The sequence below is a fragment of the Cynocephalus volans genome, chromosome 6 (genome assembly GCF_027409185.1).
Source record: "Cynocephalus volans isolate mCynVol1 chromosome 6, mCynVol1.pri, whole genome shotgun sequence".
Classification (NCBI taxonomy): Eukaryota; Metazoa; Chordata; class Mammalia; order Dermoptera; family Cynocephalidae; genus Cynocephalus; species Cynocephalus volans.
Window position 1 is genome coordinate 94742523 of NC_084465.1, and position 17906 is coordinate 94760428.

Here is a 17906-nt window from a genome sequence, read left to right on the forward strand (position 1 = left end):
GAATATCAAAGAATGTGTTGACATTTTAGGACCATCACAGCATCCATTATGATTCTTGCCTGATTCAGTTCTTACTCTGATAGCTGCAAAATAGTGATTTTCCAGTTATCCTGTATTATTTTTGAAGCAAATCCCAGCATCATACTTCATCTGTAAATATTTAAGAGCTTATCTCTGAAAGATAATGATTTTTAAAATGTGGCTGGCTGGTTAGCTCACTTGGTTAGACTGTACTGTTGATAACACCAAGGTCATGGGTTCAGATCCCCAGATCCTTGGATGCCCCTATGGTCCAGCCACCCACCCCTACCCCCCAAAAAAGATTTTTAAAAAATGTTATGTACCTGGCCGGCCCGTGGCTCACTCGGGAGAGTGCGGTGCTGATAACACCAAGGCCCCGGGTTCGGATCCCATATACGGATGGCCGGTTAGCTCACTGGCTGAGCGTGGTGCTGACAACACCAAGTCAAGGGTTAAGATCCCCTTACCGGTCATCTTTAAAAAAAAAAAAAAAAAAAAAAAAAAAATGTTATGTACCTTTAAAATGATAATTAATATTATCAAATAGCAAATCAGTATTTAAATTTTCATTTGTCTTATAAATGTTGTATTTTTATTGATATATAACTGCCATAAAATTTACTCTAGTTTTTAGTATATTCACAAAGTTTTAAAACCATCACCACTGTATAATTCTCTCACTCCAAAAATATACGCTGTACTCATTAGCATTCACCTACCATTTCCCAACAGGCCCTGGCAACCACTAATATACTTTCTATGTCTATGGATTTGCCTATTCTGAGCATTTTATATAAATGGATTCATACAACCTGTGGCGCTTTTCTTTCACTTAGCATAATGTTTTCAAGGTTGATCCATGTCATAGCATGAATCAATACTACATTCCTTTTTAAAATTGTTTTCTATTTTTATTGAATCAAAATTGATTATATTTTTGAGTTCAACATTGAGATATGTTGATCAAATCAATATTACTAGCATATATATTGTTACAAGTCATAATTATTCTTTATGCCCCTTGTCCAGTCCCTCTCCATCCCCCTTTTGCTCCCCCCCCATCACCCTAGATTTCTTCTCTCCTTCTGAAAGAATAATGGTTACTCTGTTGATTTGCTGCCCGAATGATCTGTCCAATGCTGAGAGGCATGATCAGGTCCCCTAATACTATCATAGAGCAGATGTCTCTTCTGTCACTCTGAAATGGGCTCTGTGGAGAGAGACATCCTCCTCCTTTCTTTATCTCTGCTGGTGACTCTCCTTGTGTCAACACATTCCAGTGGCTGGCGGACCATCTGCATGGTGGTTGTGGCATCTAGCCACCTTCGTGGCAGCCATGGTTATCATGGTAGCTATGGTGGGCCACCCACATGGAGGAGATATTTTTGGCATGCTCCTTGGTGCTGGTGGTGTGCCTGGTTTTGGAGAGTGTCCAATCCCCTGCTCCATGTCCTGGGTCCCTGAGTGGGCCATAAGGCATTGGCACAGTGTGCCTGGTTGTGGGGAGGGGTCCAGTCCCCTTCTCCATGCCCTGGGTCCCCAGGCAGGCCCTGAGGCATTGGCACTGTGTGCCTGGTTATGGGAGGGTGGTCCAATCCCCTTCTCCATGCCCCGGATCCCCGGGTGGGCTCTGAGGTGCTGTCACAGTGTGCCTGGTTGTGGGAAGGGGGTCCAGTCCCTGGTGCTAGCCCCAGGTCCTTAGGCAGGCCCTGAGGCATTGGTGGTGTGCCTGGATGTGGGAGTGGGGTCTGGCCCCCAGCTCCAATCCTCAGGTTCCTGGGCAGGGCCCCAAGGTGCTGGTGGTGTGAGTGGCTGTGGGCAGGGGTCCTGCCCCTGACTCCATGCCTCATGTCCCTCAGTGGGCCCCAAGGCATTGGTGGTATGTCTGGGCCACAACTAATTTTTTGTGCTTTGCTTACTTCTAACATGGGGGAACTTCCTGTGGGAACCAGTACTTGAGCTGTGTGGTTGAGCTAAGTTGCTGCTTTGCTGATGTTTCACTAGGGAAGGCTTTTTGTGCAGCTCAGGGTTTAATAGTTGACCTTATAGGTACTTCTGGCTCTCCAGATACTCGGTGCACCTGGGTTGTGTAGAAACTCTGATCCGGGCCTGAGTTTTTTCATCAAACTGCACCCCGTGCAATTCTGCATTCCCAACCAGTCTTCTCTGAGTGATCCTGTGCCGTTGGAGGGGCGGCTCAGCTGTCCTTGCTGTGTCCCAGTGTTCTCCTGGTGGGCCCGTGTAAAGCTAGGGCTTACAGACCCCTCAAGTCTGTTGCACAGATTGGGTTACAAACCCTCCATATGCAGGTCTGTGAGCTAGGTAATGGGGGGGAAAAGTTCTGGGAGACGTGGGTATAGAAAAATGAATGGGTTTTATTCAGATCTAGGAGCAACTGTCCTAGTGGCTTCTCTGAGAGTTCTGAGAAGCACTGTGGATCAGAGCTGTTAGTCTTTTATACTTAAGTCCATAACCCTGGACACCTGGGTGCTCATACACAATTTACATTAAGTAGTAACAAGGAACACCTGAGGATATTTACAGCACATGCTCATCAACATTCTGAACATCTGAGGGGTCCTGACATTTTCCTATTTTTCCCAACAGCCTATCTCCCCCACAGCCCATGCTTCAAACACTTCCCATGGGACAGGCCCTGCAATGGTCCCTTGCATTGACTCACCAGCCTCTGAATGGCTCCCCTTTTTCAGCTGTTCTGGCTCTTCACTCCTGTGTGGATCCACGGGAACCCTATTAGTGGTCTTGCTGTCCTGAGGGGCCACCAAAGTCCTCTTCTCCCCTTCTGCCTCCAAGTAATTCCATCTAAAGGGCACAGCTGTGGCTTCTGCCAGCTCCTGCTCCATGCACTCCAGCATTAAAGTGGCCGTGGCCCAAAATGCTGAGAGCAGTTTTTTCTTTCTCTCATCATGGTTTCTCCCGCCTTAATGAGTTCCATAGGTCTCTCCTCCTCTTCAACTGAGCTCCAGTGGCCCCAGCTTCGCTAATGTTATATTTTTATAGTTGTAAATTTGTTCATTTGTGGGAGAGAGTGATGCTGGGGACTGTCTATTCTGCCATCTTGACCAGAACTTACATTCCTTTTTATAGCTGAAAAATATTCCATCATATGGATATACATCCAATTTTTAGCTATTATGAATAATGCTGCGATGGATACTCATGTACATGTTTTTGTGTGGAGTCATATTTATTTTTAGTTTGTTTGAATTAGGACCAAAATAAAGTCCACACACTGCCGTTGATAAATCTTTTAAGTCTCCATAGGTTCCTTCTCCATTCCTTTATTTATTTATTTTTTTCCAATTTGTTGAAGAAATTGAGTCATTTGTCCTGTACAGTTTTCCAAAGTCTGGATTTTGCTGACTGCATCCTCTTGCTGTAATTTAACATGATCTTCTAACATCTATAGTTAGCTGGGTGTAGAGGCTTGATCAGATTCAGACTTGAGGGGGGATGGGGAGGCAAGATTACATTGTAGGTAGTCTGTTAATTCTACCAATATAATGTCTAGTTGTCTCTCTCTCTCTCTCTTTTTTTTTTTTTTTTGTATTAGTAGCCATTGATGATCATTGCCTAGATCCATTATGGAATGAGAACTAGTGATACAGTAATTCTGTTAATCCTTCTTTATCTATGAGCTGGAATACAGTATAAAGAAAAAACTTGCCCTCAACTATTTTGTTACTTATCCTATGATTCAGTTTGTATATAAAATGCAGTATACAATGCTCAAATCTTTCCTTTTATTTACTAGTTTTCAAAATGGTTTGGTTCACTATCATATGGCCAATTATTTGTGGGTTTTTTAAATGAGCTCAAAGACCAAACATTTTGGATATATTCCCGCCCATGGGAGTTACTATTCTTACTCTTGCTCATGTTGTTCTCTCTTTGGCCGATGATTCTTGTTGACTGGTTGGTTCCCAAGTCTTTTGACATGACCCTAATAGTATTTGATTGTTCCTTGATATTTGCTATAATAAGATATTCTAGGATCCTTTGTACGTTTCTTGCCCCATCCCTGGAATTGGCCTTTTCTTTAAGAATCCTTGGTTCCTTTAGTGGGAAATATTGCTCACTTCCATAGCATTGGTAATTGTTTCTAGGCCTCTTCAGCAGAAAAAGGAAATACGTTTCATTCTGTTTTCTAAGTTTTTACACATAATTGCAAAGCAAACCCAGGACAAGGGTTTTACTTATCCTCTTCTATTTTATATCTCCTTTCTCCTATTCAGAGAATCCCAGTTCTAAATGACTCTAGTAATGACAGATTAGATTATTACTCATCTGCTTTAATCCACAGTATGCTTGCAACAGTCTCAGAATACTAATACCAACACCACCACTAATAATATGACTAAAAACAGTTAAAGAATTTTTTCCATCTTTTTTCCCTTGGGGTGTATTCCACTAGTGATACAAAAATTACTGTTTTGATTCAAAGTTTCTCTTTGTGTGGTTATGCCACCCACTGGATACTCATTTAGATTTATTAGCTTCATCTTTTAATTTTGTTTTATAATTATGTAAAATATTTACATGCTTGCAAAGTCAAGTTTACAAAACAAGATATATTTAAAGAAGACTTTTATTTTTATCCCTTACCTTGTTCCTTCCCTCTCCTTAACTGTTTAAAAATGTTTATAATTCATCTTTCCATTTTTAAAACATAGCAAGTATATATACATGATATATGATAGATTTTACTACACACACACAAACTTTCCTCCCTTTGCTCTTTAATAATAATAATATATTTTGGAGATCTACTGTATGGATCTGCCATTATTTAACCAGTCCTATACTGATGGACATTTGGGTTGTTTCTGATCTTGTTACTATAACAAATACTGTTGAAGAAATAACAGCATTGTGTATACATTTAAAAAGGGCTTTTGCCAGTTTTTCTTTGGGACAGATTCCTAGAAGTGGGATTGCTGGTCAGAGGGCAAATGCATTAGTAGTTTTACCAGTTAGTGCCAAATCCTTTACAACTATCACACTAAGGGGGTAATTTGCAGGACCATCAGCAATGTGTGAGTATGCCTGTTTACCTTCCAACAGTATGTCACTTTAGAACTTTTGCTAATTTAATATGTGAGAAATAGTATGTTGATGTTGTTTTAATTCTTTTTTTTTTTTTTTACATTTCTCTAATATGAATGAATTGAGCACATTTTCTTTTTTTCTTTTTTTTTGTTTTTAATTTTATTTTATCGATATACATTGTGGTTGATTATTGTTGCCCCTTACCAAAACCTCCTCCCTCTCCTCCCTCCCCCCCCCAACAATGTCCTTTCTGTTTGCCTGTCGTATCGACTTCAAGTAATTGTGGTTATTATATCTTCTTCCCCCCCACCCTGGTTTTTTTTTTGTGTGTGTGTGTGTGTGTGTGTGTGTGTGTGTGTGTGTGTGTGTGTGTGTGAATTTATATATTAATTTTTAGCTCCCACCAATAACTGAGAACATGTGGTATTTCTCTTTCTGTGCCTGACTCGTTTCACTTAATATAATTCTCTCAAGGTCCATCCATGTTGTTGCAAATGGCAGTATTTCATTCGTTTTTATAGCTGAGTGGTATTCCATTGTGTAGATGTACCACATTTTCCGTATCCACTCATCCGATGATGGACATTTGGGCTGGTTGCAACTCTTGGCTATTGTAGAGTGCTGCGATGAACATTGGGGAACAGGTATACCTTCGACTTGATGATTTCCATTCCTCTGGGTATATTCCCAGCAGTGGGATAGCTGGGTCATATGGTAGATCTTTCTGCAATTGTTTGAGGAACCCCCATGCCATTTTCCATAGAGGCTGCACCATTTTGCAGTCCCACCAACAATGTATGAGAGTTCCTTTTTCTCCGCAACCTCGCCAGCATTTATCGTTCAGAGTCTTTTGGATTTTAGCCATCCTAACTGGGCTGAGATGGTATCTCAGTGTGGTTTTGATTTGCATTTCCCGGATGCTGAGTGATGTGAGCATTTTTTCATATGTCTGTTGGCCATTTGTATATCTTCCTTAGAAAAATGCCTACTTAGCTCTTTTGCCCATCTTTTAATTGGGTTGCTTGTTTTCTTCTTGTAAAGTTGTTTGAGTTCTTTATATATTCTGGATATTAATCCTTTGTCAGATGTAAATTTTGCAAATATTTTCTTCCACTCCGTTGGTTGTCTTTTAACTCTTTTAATTGTTTCTTTTGCTGTGCAGAAGCTTTTTAGTTTGATATAATCCCATTTGTTTATTTTTCCTTTGGTTGCCCGTGCTTTTGGGGTCGTATTCATGAAGTCTGTGTCCAATCCTATTTCCTGAAGTGTTTCTCCTGTGTTTTCTTTAAGAAGTTTTATTGTTTCAGGGTGTATAATTAAATCCTTAATCCATTTTGAGTTGATTTTAGTATATGGTGAGAGGTATGGGTCTAGTTTCATTCTCCTGCGTATGGATATCCAGTTATCCCAGCACCATTTGCTGAAGAGGCAGTCCCTTCGCCAGTGAATAGGCTTGGTGCCTTTGTCAAAGATCAGATGGCAGTAAGTATGTGGGCTGATTTCTGGATTCTCTATTCTATTCCATTGATCAGTGTGTCTGTTTTTATGCCAGTACCATACTGTTTTGGTTATTATAGCTTTGTAGTATAGCTTAAAGTCAGGTAGTGTTATGCCTCCAGCTTTATTTTTTTTGCTCAGCCTTGCTTTGGCTACACGTGGTCTTTTATTATTCCATATAAATGTCTGGATAGTTCTTTCCATTTCTGAGAAAAATGTCTTTGGAATTTTGATGGGGATTGCATTGAATTTGTATATCACCTTGGGTGGTATGGACATTTTCACTATGTTGATTCTTCCAATCCAAGAGCATGGGATATCTTTCAATCTTCTTGTATCCTCTCTAATTTCCCTCAGCAGTGGTTTGTAGTTCTCATGATAGAGATTTTTCACCTCCTTGGTTAACTCAATTCCTAAGTATTTTATTTTTTTGGTGGCTATTGTAAATGGGCAGGCTTTCTTGATTTCTCCTTCTGCATGTTCACTATTGGAGAAAAGAAATGCTACTGATTTTTGTGTGTTGATTTTGTATCCTGCTACTGTGCTGAAATCATTTATCAATTCCAAGAGTTCTTTTGTAGAGGTTTTAGGCTGTTTGATACATAGGATCATGTCATCTGCAAACAGGGACAGTTTGACTTCATCTTTTCCAATCTGGATGCCCTTTCTTTCCTTCTCTTCTCTGATTGCTCTGGCTAGTACTTCCAACACTATTTTGAATAGGAGTGGTGAGAGTGGGCATCCTTGTCTAGTTCCTGTTCTTAAAGGAAAAGCTTTCAGCTTTTCCCCATTGAGGATGATATTGGCAGTGGGTTTATCACATATGGCTTTAATTATGTTGAGATACTTTCCATCTATAACTAACTTATAGGAGGTCTTTGTCATGAATGAGTGCTGAACTTTATCAAATGCTTTTTCAGCATCTATAGAGATGATCATATGGTCCTTGTGTTTGAGTTTATTAATATGGTGTATCACATTTATTGATTTGCGTATGTTGAACCAACATTGCATCCCTGGGATGAATCCCACTTGGTCGTGATGAATAATTTTACGTATGTGTTGCTGTATTCTGTTTGCTAGTATTTTAGTGAGGATTTTTGCATCTATATTCATCAAGGATATCGGCCTGTAGTTTTCTTTTTTGGTTATATCTTTACCTGGTTTTGGTATCAGGATGATGTTTGCTTCATAGAATGAGTTTGGGAGATTTGCGTCCGTTTCAATCTTTTGGAATAGTTTGTATAGAATCGGTGTCAATTCCTCTTTGAGTGTTTGGTAAAATTCTGCTGTGAATCCATCTGGTCCTGGGCTTTTCTTTGTTGGGAGCCTTCTGATAACAGCTTCAATCTCCTTTATTGTTATTGGTCTGTTCAAATTTTCTACATCTTCATGGTTCAGTTTTGGGAGCTTGTGTGTGTCCAGAAATTTATCCATTTCCTCCAGATTTTCAAATTTGTTGGCGTATAGTTGTTTATAGTAGTCTCGAATGATTCCTTGTATTTCAGTTGAATCAGTTGTAATATCGCCTTTTTCATTTCTAATTTTTGTTATTTGAGTCTTCTCTCTTCTTTTTTTTGTTAGCCATGTTAATGGTTTGTCAATTTTATTTATCTTTTCAAAAAGCCAACTTTTTGATTCGTTGATCTTTTGAATTGTTTTTTGGTTTTCGATTTCATTAATTTCTGCTATGGTCTTAATGATTTCTTTCCGTCTGCTAACTTTAGGTTTGGATTGTTCTTGTTTTCCTAGTTCTTTAAGGTGAAGTGTTAGGTTGTTCACGTGCCATCTTTCCATTCTTCTGAAGTGAGCGTTTAATGCAATAAATTTCCCCCTCAATACTGCTTTTGCAGTATCCCACAGGTTTTGGTATGATGTATCATTGTTTTCATTAGTTTCAATAAATTTTTTGATTTCCTGCTTGATTTCTTCTTGGACCCATATGTCATTAAGTAGAATGCTGTTTAATTTCCATGTGTTTGTATAGTTTCCAGAGTTTCGTTTGTTATTGATTTCTAGTTTTAATCCATTGTGGTCTGAGAAGATACATGGGATAATTCCAATTTTTTAAAATTTATTGAGACTTGATTTGTGACCTAATATGTGATCTATCCTGGAGAATGATCCATGTGCTGATGAGAAGAATGAATATTCTGAGGTTGTTGGGTGGAATGTTCTGTAGATATCTGCCAATTCCAATTGGTCTAGAGTCTTGTTTAGATCTTGTGTTTCTCTACTGATTCTTTGCCTAGATGATCTGTCCAATATTGACAGTGGGGTGTTCAGGTCCCCTGCTATTATGGTATTAGTGTCTATTTCCTTCTTTAGGTCTAATAGAGTTTGTTTTATAAATCTGGCTGCTCCAACATTGGGTGCGTACATATTTATGATTGTTATGTCTTCTTGATGGATCAGTCCTTTTATCATTAAGTAGTGTCCCTCATTGTCTCTTTTTATGGTTTTTAGTTTAAAGTCTGTTTTGTCAGATATAAGAATAGCTACTCCAGCTCGTTTTTCTTTTCTGTTTGCATGGTAAATCTTTTTCCATCCTTTCACTCTTAGTCTGTGTGAATCTTTATGGGTGAGGTGGGTCTCTTCTAGGCAGCATATAGTTGAGTCCTCCTTTTTGATCCAGTCAGCCAGTCTGTGTCTTTTGATTGGGGAATTTAAGCCTTTTACATTAAGAGTTGTTATTGAAAGGTGTTGATTTATTCCTAGCATTTTATTGGTTGTTTGGTTGTCTTAGGTGTCTTTTGTTCCTTGCTTTCTGATTTACAGTTTGGTTTCTGTGTTTGTTGGTTCCTTAGGTAGTAGATAGCATTTTTGTTTGTTTGTTTTCGCTTCATGAATGCTATTTTTATTATACTAGTGGGTTTTGATTTTTCTTGGGTTTTTATGGCAGTGGTGGTTATTTTTCAGGCACCAAACCCAGTACTCCCTTGAGGATTTCTTGTAAGGGTGGTCGTGTGGTAATGAACTCCTGCAGTTTTTGTTTGTCTGAGAAATATACTATTTGCCCTTCATTTCGGAAGGATAGCCTTGCAGGGTAGAGTATTCTTGGCTGGCAATCTTTGTCTTTTAGTATTTTGAAAATGTCATCCCATTCCTTTCTAGCTTTTAGGGTTTGTAATGAAAAGTCTGATGCTAGCCTGATTGGGGCTCCCTTATAGGTGATTTGATGCTTCTCTCTTGCAGCTTTTAAGATTCTCTCTTTGTCTCTGAGTTTTGCCAATTTGACTATAAGATGTCTTGGAGAAGGCCTTTTTGGGTTGAATACGTTTGGAGATCGTTGAGCTTCCTGGATCTGAAGATCTGTGATTTTTCCTATACTTGGGAAGTTTTCTGCCACTATTTTGTTGAATATGTTTTCAATGGAATCTCCATTTTCCTCCCCTTCTGGAATACCCATGACTCGGATATTTGAGTGCTTAAGGTTGTCTGCTATCTCTCTCAGGTTTTCTTCAATGTCTTTGATTCTTTTTTCTTTCTTTTTGTCTGCTTGTGTTATTTCAAACGGCCCATCTTCAAGTTCAGAGGTTCTCTCTTCAACTTCGACGAGCCTGCTGGCTAAATTCTCCATTGTGTTTTTTATTTCGCTGAATAACTTGTTCAGTTCAGCAAGCCCTGCTACATTTTTTTACATTGATTTCCTTGTACATTTCCTCTTTCAGGTCCTGTATACTTTTCCTCATTTCATCATGATGTCTAGCTGAGTTTTCTTGTATCTCATTCAGTTTCCTTAGAATTATCATTCAAAATTTCTTGTCAGTCATTTCAAGGGCTTCTTGTTCTATGGGATCTAGAGTTTGAGATTTATTAACTTTTGGTGGTGTACTTTCTTGACTTTTTGTATTTCTGGTATTTTGTTTGTTTGTTTGTTTATTCATTGTGGCAGGGGGTTTCACAGTCCACCGGTTTGAGACTATTGACTACCTAAGATGTTGCTGTGGTTGCCAATTTGGTATGGCTACCTCTGTGACTGCTCAGTTGGCCTCTAGTGCCTTGTGTGTGTGGTTGCCTCGGGTCTTGGGCCTCTCCGGGGAGCCACCTCTCTGGTCAGCTTGGACTCTGCTGGGCTGCTGGATCATGGGGCAGTACTACAGGGTGTGTGGTCTCTGCTGAGCTTCCACTTCCCATGCAGGACTTCTCCTTGTTCCGTGCGCTCTGGCCCGCACTGTTGGATCACGCAGTGGCGACCCCACAGGGTGTGTGGTTTCTGTTGAGTCTCCGCCTCCCTAGCCAGACGTCTCCCCGCTCTGTGCACACTGGGCTGGTCTGGGAGGTGTCTTCTGCAATACTCATCTATCAGCTGGGCCTTCAAGACCCTGCTCGGCACCACCTCGCCCAGGAAATCTACCAGGTTTCTGCTAGGCGCAGACGACCGGTCCCTCTGGGTGCCTTTGTAGCACTGTGTAGATCTTTCTCGGGACTTATCACCGTCCTCCTGGTACTGCGGTTATTTGTGTACTTGTCTTATCTCCCACACCAGAGCATGAGCTCCTCAGGGGAGGAGCCCGCAGCACACGGTTCACCTTTAAATCCCCCCGGCACGGACCGAGTTCGGTGCCCGCTTGCAGTCAGCTCTCCAGCAGGTTCAAGCAAACTCAGGAACTCTCCGACCACACTATTCCTAACCAGAAATCGGTTAGGCATTTTTCCAAACTGGTGGCTGCAGAGATGGTATCTGCCTCCCGGTAACAGGAAGTTTACCGGGGGCCAGAGCCCAGGGTGCGATGGAGTGACAGTCAGCCCAGTCCATACTTCCTTGCCCTCCCAACTCTGGCCAGGGATGCCCCATGCCACCAGTCCCGCCAGAGAACTGCGGAGGGAGTGGGAGGGGAGCCCAGCCCGCAGGCCCCGGGAAGCCCTGCACCGGGGCAAGCAAGTGGGAAGGCTCAGTGAGGAGCTGAGCTGGGCGAGGAGGACATGCTTGGCCGAGCCGGGCCAGAGCCACTACCATCTGAGAAAATGGAGGCAGCCCCGGGGCTGGTGAGTGGCCCGGTGGGGCAGGCGGAAGCCGGGCGGGCGTCCGCTCCCCAAGCAGGGCCGGACTGGGGATTACTCACGGGGCTGTGCTGGGTCGGGTGGCTCCCTCTCTGCCTCTGTGTCATTGCCATCCCTGTCCTTGGCTGCCGCCACCGTCCCCATCCTCGGCCGCTGCCGCCTCGGGCTGCTCACTCGGTCCCATGGCGCGGCTTGGGCGCTCCCAGGAATCTTCTTTTATGCCGGCCTGAAACCTCGAATCCTGACTAGGGCAGCTGGCCACCCTCAGCATGGCCCCGGCCTCCGGGATCCTGGCAGCGTCAACAGCAGCCCCGGCGCCATGTTCCCTGTTTAGAGACTCGCTTTTGCAGCTAAGAAACAGTTCTTTTCCTGCTTCATACTTCAAAGCTGTTGCTTGTAAATGAGGCAGCCTCTCCTGCCAAGGGCAAAGTGGTAGTCAGCCTCCACGACCGGCCACCAGCAGCGGTCCTCCCTTCGAGCACATTTTCATATGATTAAGAACCACTTGAATTTCTTTTCCTGTCCATTCATTGTTCGTCACACAAGTTCATTTTCCTGTAGGGTTCTGGGTCCTTTTATTTTTAAAAACTCTTTATATATTAGAGACACTAACACTAGGAGTATTTTCCCCAGTTTGTCATTTGTCTGTTTACTTTACCTACAGTATCTTGCTCTATGCAAAATTTTATTTTTCTGCAAGTTAAATTTTGCTTTATCTCTTTGGTTCTGGAGTTTGAGGCGTAGTTAGGAAAGTTTTCCCTACTCCCTGGTTATAGAGAAATTTGCCCATGTTTTTTCTGGTACTTCTATGAATATACATCTCCAATTGTCTAAGCACCATTTGTTGACAAATCTATCCCTTCCCTGTTGAATCCTTGGAACCTTTGCAAAAAAATATGTGGGAATCTATTTCTGGATTCTGTTATATATCATCGATCTATGTCTGTTCTTATGAAGTACCACATTATTGTCATTATAGGATAATTCTGAAATATTTTAGTGTGAGTTCTCTGATGTTCATTTTGTAAAATTTATTTTGAGTATTACAATCCTTTGCTTTTCTATGTAAATTTTGGAATCAGCTCATCAATTCCTACCAAAAAAAAAAATGTGTATTGGTGTTTTGATAGGGATTGCATGAAATCTGCAGATCATTTTGGAGAGAATTGCTGTCTTAATATTGATTCTTTCTACCCATGGACATGGTCTATTTCTCCATTTGTTTACATCTTCTTTAATCTCTCTCAGTAATATTATGTAGTTATTAGTGTACAGGTCTTACACATCTTTTGTAAATTTACTCCTAAAATGTTTTTTTTTTTTTTTTCTTAAAAGATGACCGGTAAGGGGATCTTAACCCTTGACTTGGTGTTGTCAGCACCAAGCTCACCGAGTGAGCTAACCGGCCATCCCTATATGGGATCCGAACCCATGGCCTTGGTGTTATCAACACCACACTCTCCCGAGTGAGCCATGGGCCAGCCCCTAAAATGGTTTTCTTTAATGTCATTATTAATGATTTTTTTTTTTTTATGGTTGATAGTGCATAAAATACCACTGTTTTTTCTTTTTATATATTGCTCTTGTATCCTGAGACCTTACTAAGTTATTAGTTCTGGTAGTTTTTGTGACTCCTTCTAAGCAATATGCCTTTTCTTTTTCTTGCCTTATTGCCCTGGCTAGTACCTCCAGTACTGTTTTGAATAGAAGTGGTGAAAACAGACATTTTTGTCAGTTCCTGACTGTACGTGGGAAGTTTTCAGTCTTTCACCATTGTGCATACCAGCTGTAGGTTTTTCATAGATGTTCTTTAGCAGGTTGAGGAAGTTTCCTTCTCTTCCTAATTTGCTGTTTATTGATTTGTTTAATCATAAATGGGTCTTGGATTTTGTCAAATAGTTTTTCTATTGATGTGATCCTGTGGTTTTTCTCCTTTATTTTGTTAGTATGGCATATTATATGATTTTTCAGATGTTAAACCAACCCTTTCATTCCTGGGATAAACCCTACTTGGTTACCCTTTTTTTGTGTGTTAGGAAGTTTTTTTCTTTAACTCCAACCCATTTGATGTTAATTTATTTGACAAATCCTTCTCTGTAGTGTCAGAGACATTTCAGTACTAATTACAATTCCAAAATAGCGGTCTGAATAATTTTACTTTAATTCAAACTCCCTATCGCTTCTCGGCCTTTTGGCTAAGATCAAGTGTAATTCAAACTCCCTTTGTGACCTACACACTACTTTACATGGGTTTTGTTCAGTTGTGTGCCTACTATGTGCCAGACATTGTTAGGTGTTGAGGATACAGAAATAAATAGGCTAGAGATAAGCGTTTGTCCTCACAGCAGTGGAGAAAACAATCAAAACAAGTAAATAATATAATTTGGTGAGTGTTAGGTAATATGGGGTGCATTACAAATTTAAATTAAGGGAATCCAAGGAAGTAGAATTTTTTAAAAGCCTCCTGGAGACAATTACCTGAAGTTTGCATTGAATTTTTTTCTTTTTTCCAAACCCTTGTGTTGAGGGCTGACTCAGTATATCACAGTGAGGGAGCTGCCGTAGTACTCATGCCTCCCCGACCCAGAAGCAGGTCATCTGTGGATGGTTTAGCATCAGATTCCCATGAATGGGAATGTGCGTTGCATGATGGGTGAGGGGCAGCCGTCTTTCCAGCTGTGCCCCATTTCCCAGGACAAGGGGCTCTCCGTACTGGACCCCAGTCCCAGTGCACAGCAGGGGTGCATTATGCAGGTGAGGTGGCCCATTGGTGGTGATCGCGGGGGACCACAAAGGACTGGCTATCCAAGGCCAACCAAGGCTCCATGGCACTGCCATATCTTCCACCTGGGCAGGCTTCTGACTTAGAGGCGTTCAGTCATAATCCCATAGATGGTAGCTTCAGCCATTGGCTCCTCAGCCAAGCACATACACCAAATGTCTGAACCTGTGGTTCCTCTCCTACTGAGCAGGATTACCACGGCAACAACACATCATCAGTAGGATAAAACTAACCTGTCTCATAACAATCTAAACCAGCTCACGTTCCCTATTACTCAGTGAATAACACTTGGTGAATTCTTCTCCTAAGTGATAGGAAGAGCCAACGTTGAAGGATCAAAAAGCAGCCATGAATGAATTCCTGGCTGCCACAAGCCAGTTATCCCTGTTGTAACTTTTCTGACACCTCCTGCTTAAAACCCAAAAGGGTCAGCAGGATCATGAGGCCTCATTTTCATGGTCTGTATTAAGATCAAGGGATGTAAGTTAACTTTAACCAGGGTTACCATATCATTTACCATCCAAACAGGGACACTTTTGAGAGTGAAAGTGCAAACAGGCATAAACTAGGATGTATGATTATCCAAGACTTAACCAGTCAATGGGGAAGAGTGTTTAAGGCAGAGAAAACTGTGTATGTAAAACAGGGTAAGACCCATTAAAGTAACTGAAAAATTCAATTTGGTCGGTTTGTAAACTGTATAGAAGAAAATCAGGTCAGAAAAGCAAGCAAGCAAAGACCAGATTCTAAAGGCCTTGTAAATCAGAAAGGAACCTGGATTTTAGGTCAAGGGCAATAAAGATTCTAAGCAAAAGCCTGTTGTTAATTTTTTTTTTAAAGAAAATTTGATTGCAGCATGAGAAAAGGAGCCATGAACTATTTCAATAGAAATCATTAGGGTTTGGGGAGGGTGGGGTAGAGAGTGACCACTAAGGGGGTTTTTTGGGGTCATGAAAATTGATTGTGGTGATGGTTGCATAACTGCGAACATACTAAAGACCATTAAATTGTACACTTTAAATGGATGAATTGTATATGTGAATTACAGCCTAAAAACCTGTTATTTTATTTAAGTTATTTAGAAGACTGTTAAATTATCCAGGTGATAGATGATAGGGGCTCTAGATTAATGTATTAGAAGTGAGGATGCATTAGAGAGATCTGAGAACCTACAAGGCCTTGTGACTGATGGAATACAGAGGTGAGGGAGAGGAAAATCAGTTAACTTCCAAGTAGGCTTAAGGAGCCGGTGGATGACAGTGCCACTTACTGATAGAACCTCAGCTATAGGCAAGTAGTGGGTAGAGAAAGGGGGTGGGGGATCTTAAGATATGTTGAATTTGAGACACCTTTGATATATCCCAGGTAGATATCCAAGTCTGGCTCTCAGGTGAAAGTCTGGGCTGAAGGTTGTCAACATATCATTGAAGTGAACAGGATTGCCTAGGGCATGTGTGAATAGAGGAAGACCAAGACTTAAGAGACGGTTATAAGTGAAATGAGCGATAGTCTGGAGGATGACCCGAGATAGGAAGAAAACCAGGGGAGCATAACCTGACAAGTCCACCTTAGAGTATTTCACTTAAGAGACGGTTATAAGTGAAATGAGCGATAGTCTGGAGGATGACCCGAGATAGGAAGAAAACCAGGGGAGCATAACCTGACAAGTCCACCTTAGAGTATTTCAAAGTATTCAGCAGTGTAAAATACTTTCATATGTCAATGAGCAAGTAAAAAATTTAAACTTCTACTTTCAGTGGAGTGATAGTGGCAGAAACCAATCTCACATGGGCTCGGTGGTAAATGGTGAGATATAGTTCATTAGAAGACATGGCATGGAGTTAGATTAGTGAAGGGGAGAAGAGAGAAAGGGTTAAGGAAGGAAAGATTTTTGTTTTTAAAAAGGTTTGATCATGTTTATATTTTTAATTTCAAAATGCACATAAAAATCAATTTATTGGTAACCTTTTAAAGAGTTTTTATAGGGATAAAAGTTATCATGTTGCTGTAGATTGGATGCTCCCCCTAACTCATTGAGGTTTAATCTCCATTGTAACTGTTTAGGGTGGGAAATCAATCCTATTATGATAATTAAAAGGTGGGGCCTTGAAGAGGTGATTAGATTGTAGAAACCTGCAGTAGTGAATGGATTAATAATGGCAGTCAGGGTATGATTCTGAGGGTTTTAAAAGGAAAGTGAATGAGGAGGTTGGTCTCTCTGCTCCACCATTTTCTGCCACGAGAGACCCCTGGGTCACTGTCGCCACCACCAAGGCCTTCACTACCTGTGTTCCCTGGACTTTGGACTTCCCAGCCTCTGAAACTGTAAGAAATAAATTTCATTTTCTTTATAAATCACCCAGTTCTGTGTATTTTGTTATAAGCAATAGAAACAAACTAGTACACATGTGAACCATAAGTAGATGCAAAGTTAAAATTATCACTTTGTGTGTGTGTTTTATTGAAGCATAATCGATTGTACATATCTGTAGGATACAGCAGTGAGTATCAGTACCTGTGGGCAGTATGTGATACTCAAGTCAGGATAATTAGTATATATAACATTACTCAATGTAATCATATTTTGTGGCCCTGTACGAATTACTCACTAATCCCCCTACCCCTCTGGTGGCCTCAGTTCCATTCTCTCCTTTTGAAAGTTCAATGAATTATTGTGATTATTGTATCTTTTTTTTATTTATTTGTTTATTTTTTTTAGCTCCCACTTATGAGTGAGAACATGCAGTATTTCTTTCTGTGCCTAGCTTATTTCACTTAACATAATTTTCTCTTAGTTCATCCATGTTGCTTCAAATGGCAGAATTTCATTCTTGTTTATAGAAGAGTAGTATTCCACTGGATATATATGTCACATTTTCCTCATCCAGTCCTCCATCAATGGACATTTAGGTTGGTTCCAACTCTTGGCTATTATAAATAGAGCTGCAATAAACATGGGAGTGCAGGTATCCCTTCTACGTGATGCTTTCCATTCCTTTGGGTACATACCCAGCAGTGGTATTGCTGGATCTTATGACAGTTCTAGCTGTAGTTGTTTGAAGAACCTCCACACTGTTTTCTGTAATGGCTGCACTAGTTTACAGTCCCACCAACAGTGTAGGAGCGTTCCCCTTTCTCAGCATCTTCACAAGCATTTGTTATTCTGTCTTTTTCATAATGGCCAGTCTAACTGGCGTGAGATGATACCTCAATGTGGTTTTGATTTGCATTTCCCTGATGATTAGTGGTGTAGAGTATTTTTGCATGTGTCTATTGGTGATCTGTGTATCTTCCTTTGAGAGATGCTGTTTAGTTTCTTTGCCCATTTTTTAATTGAATTACCTGTTTTACTGTTTAGTTTTTTGAGTTCCTTGTATATCCTGGATATTAATCTCTTCTCAGATGCATAGTTTGCAAATATTTTCTCCCATTCTGTAGGTTAGGTTGTCTTTTTGCTATGTTGTTTCTTTGGCTGTGCAGAAGCTTTTTAGTTTGATATACTCCCATTTATTTTTTCTTTTGTTGCTTGTGC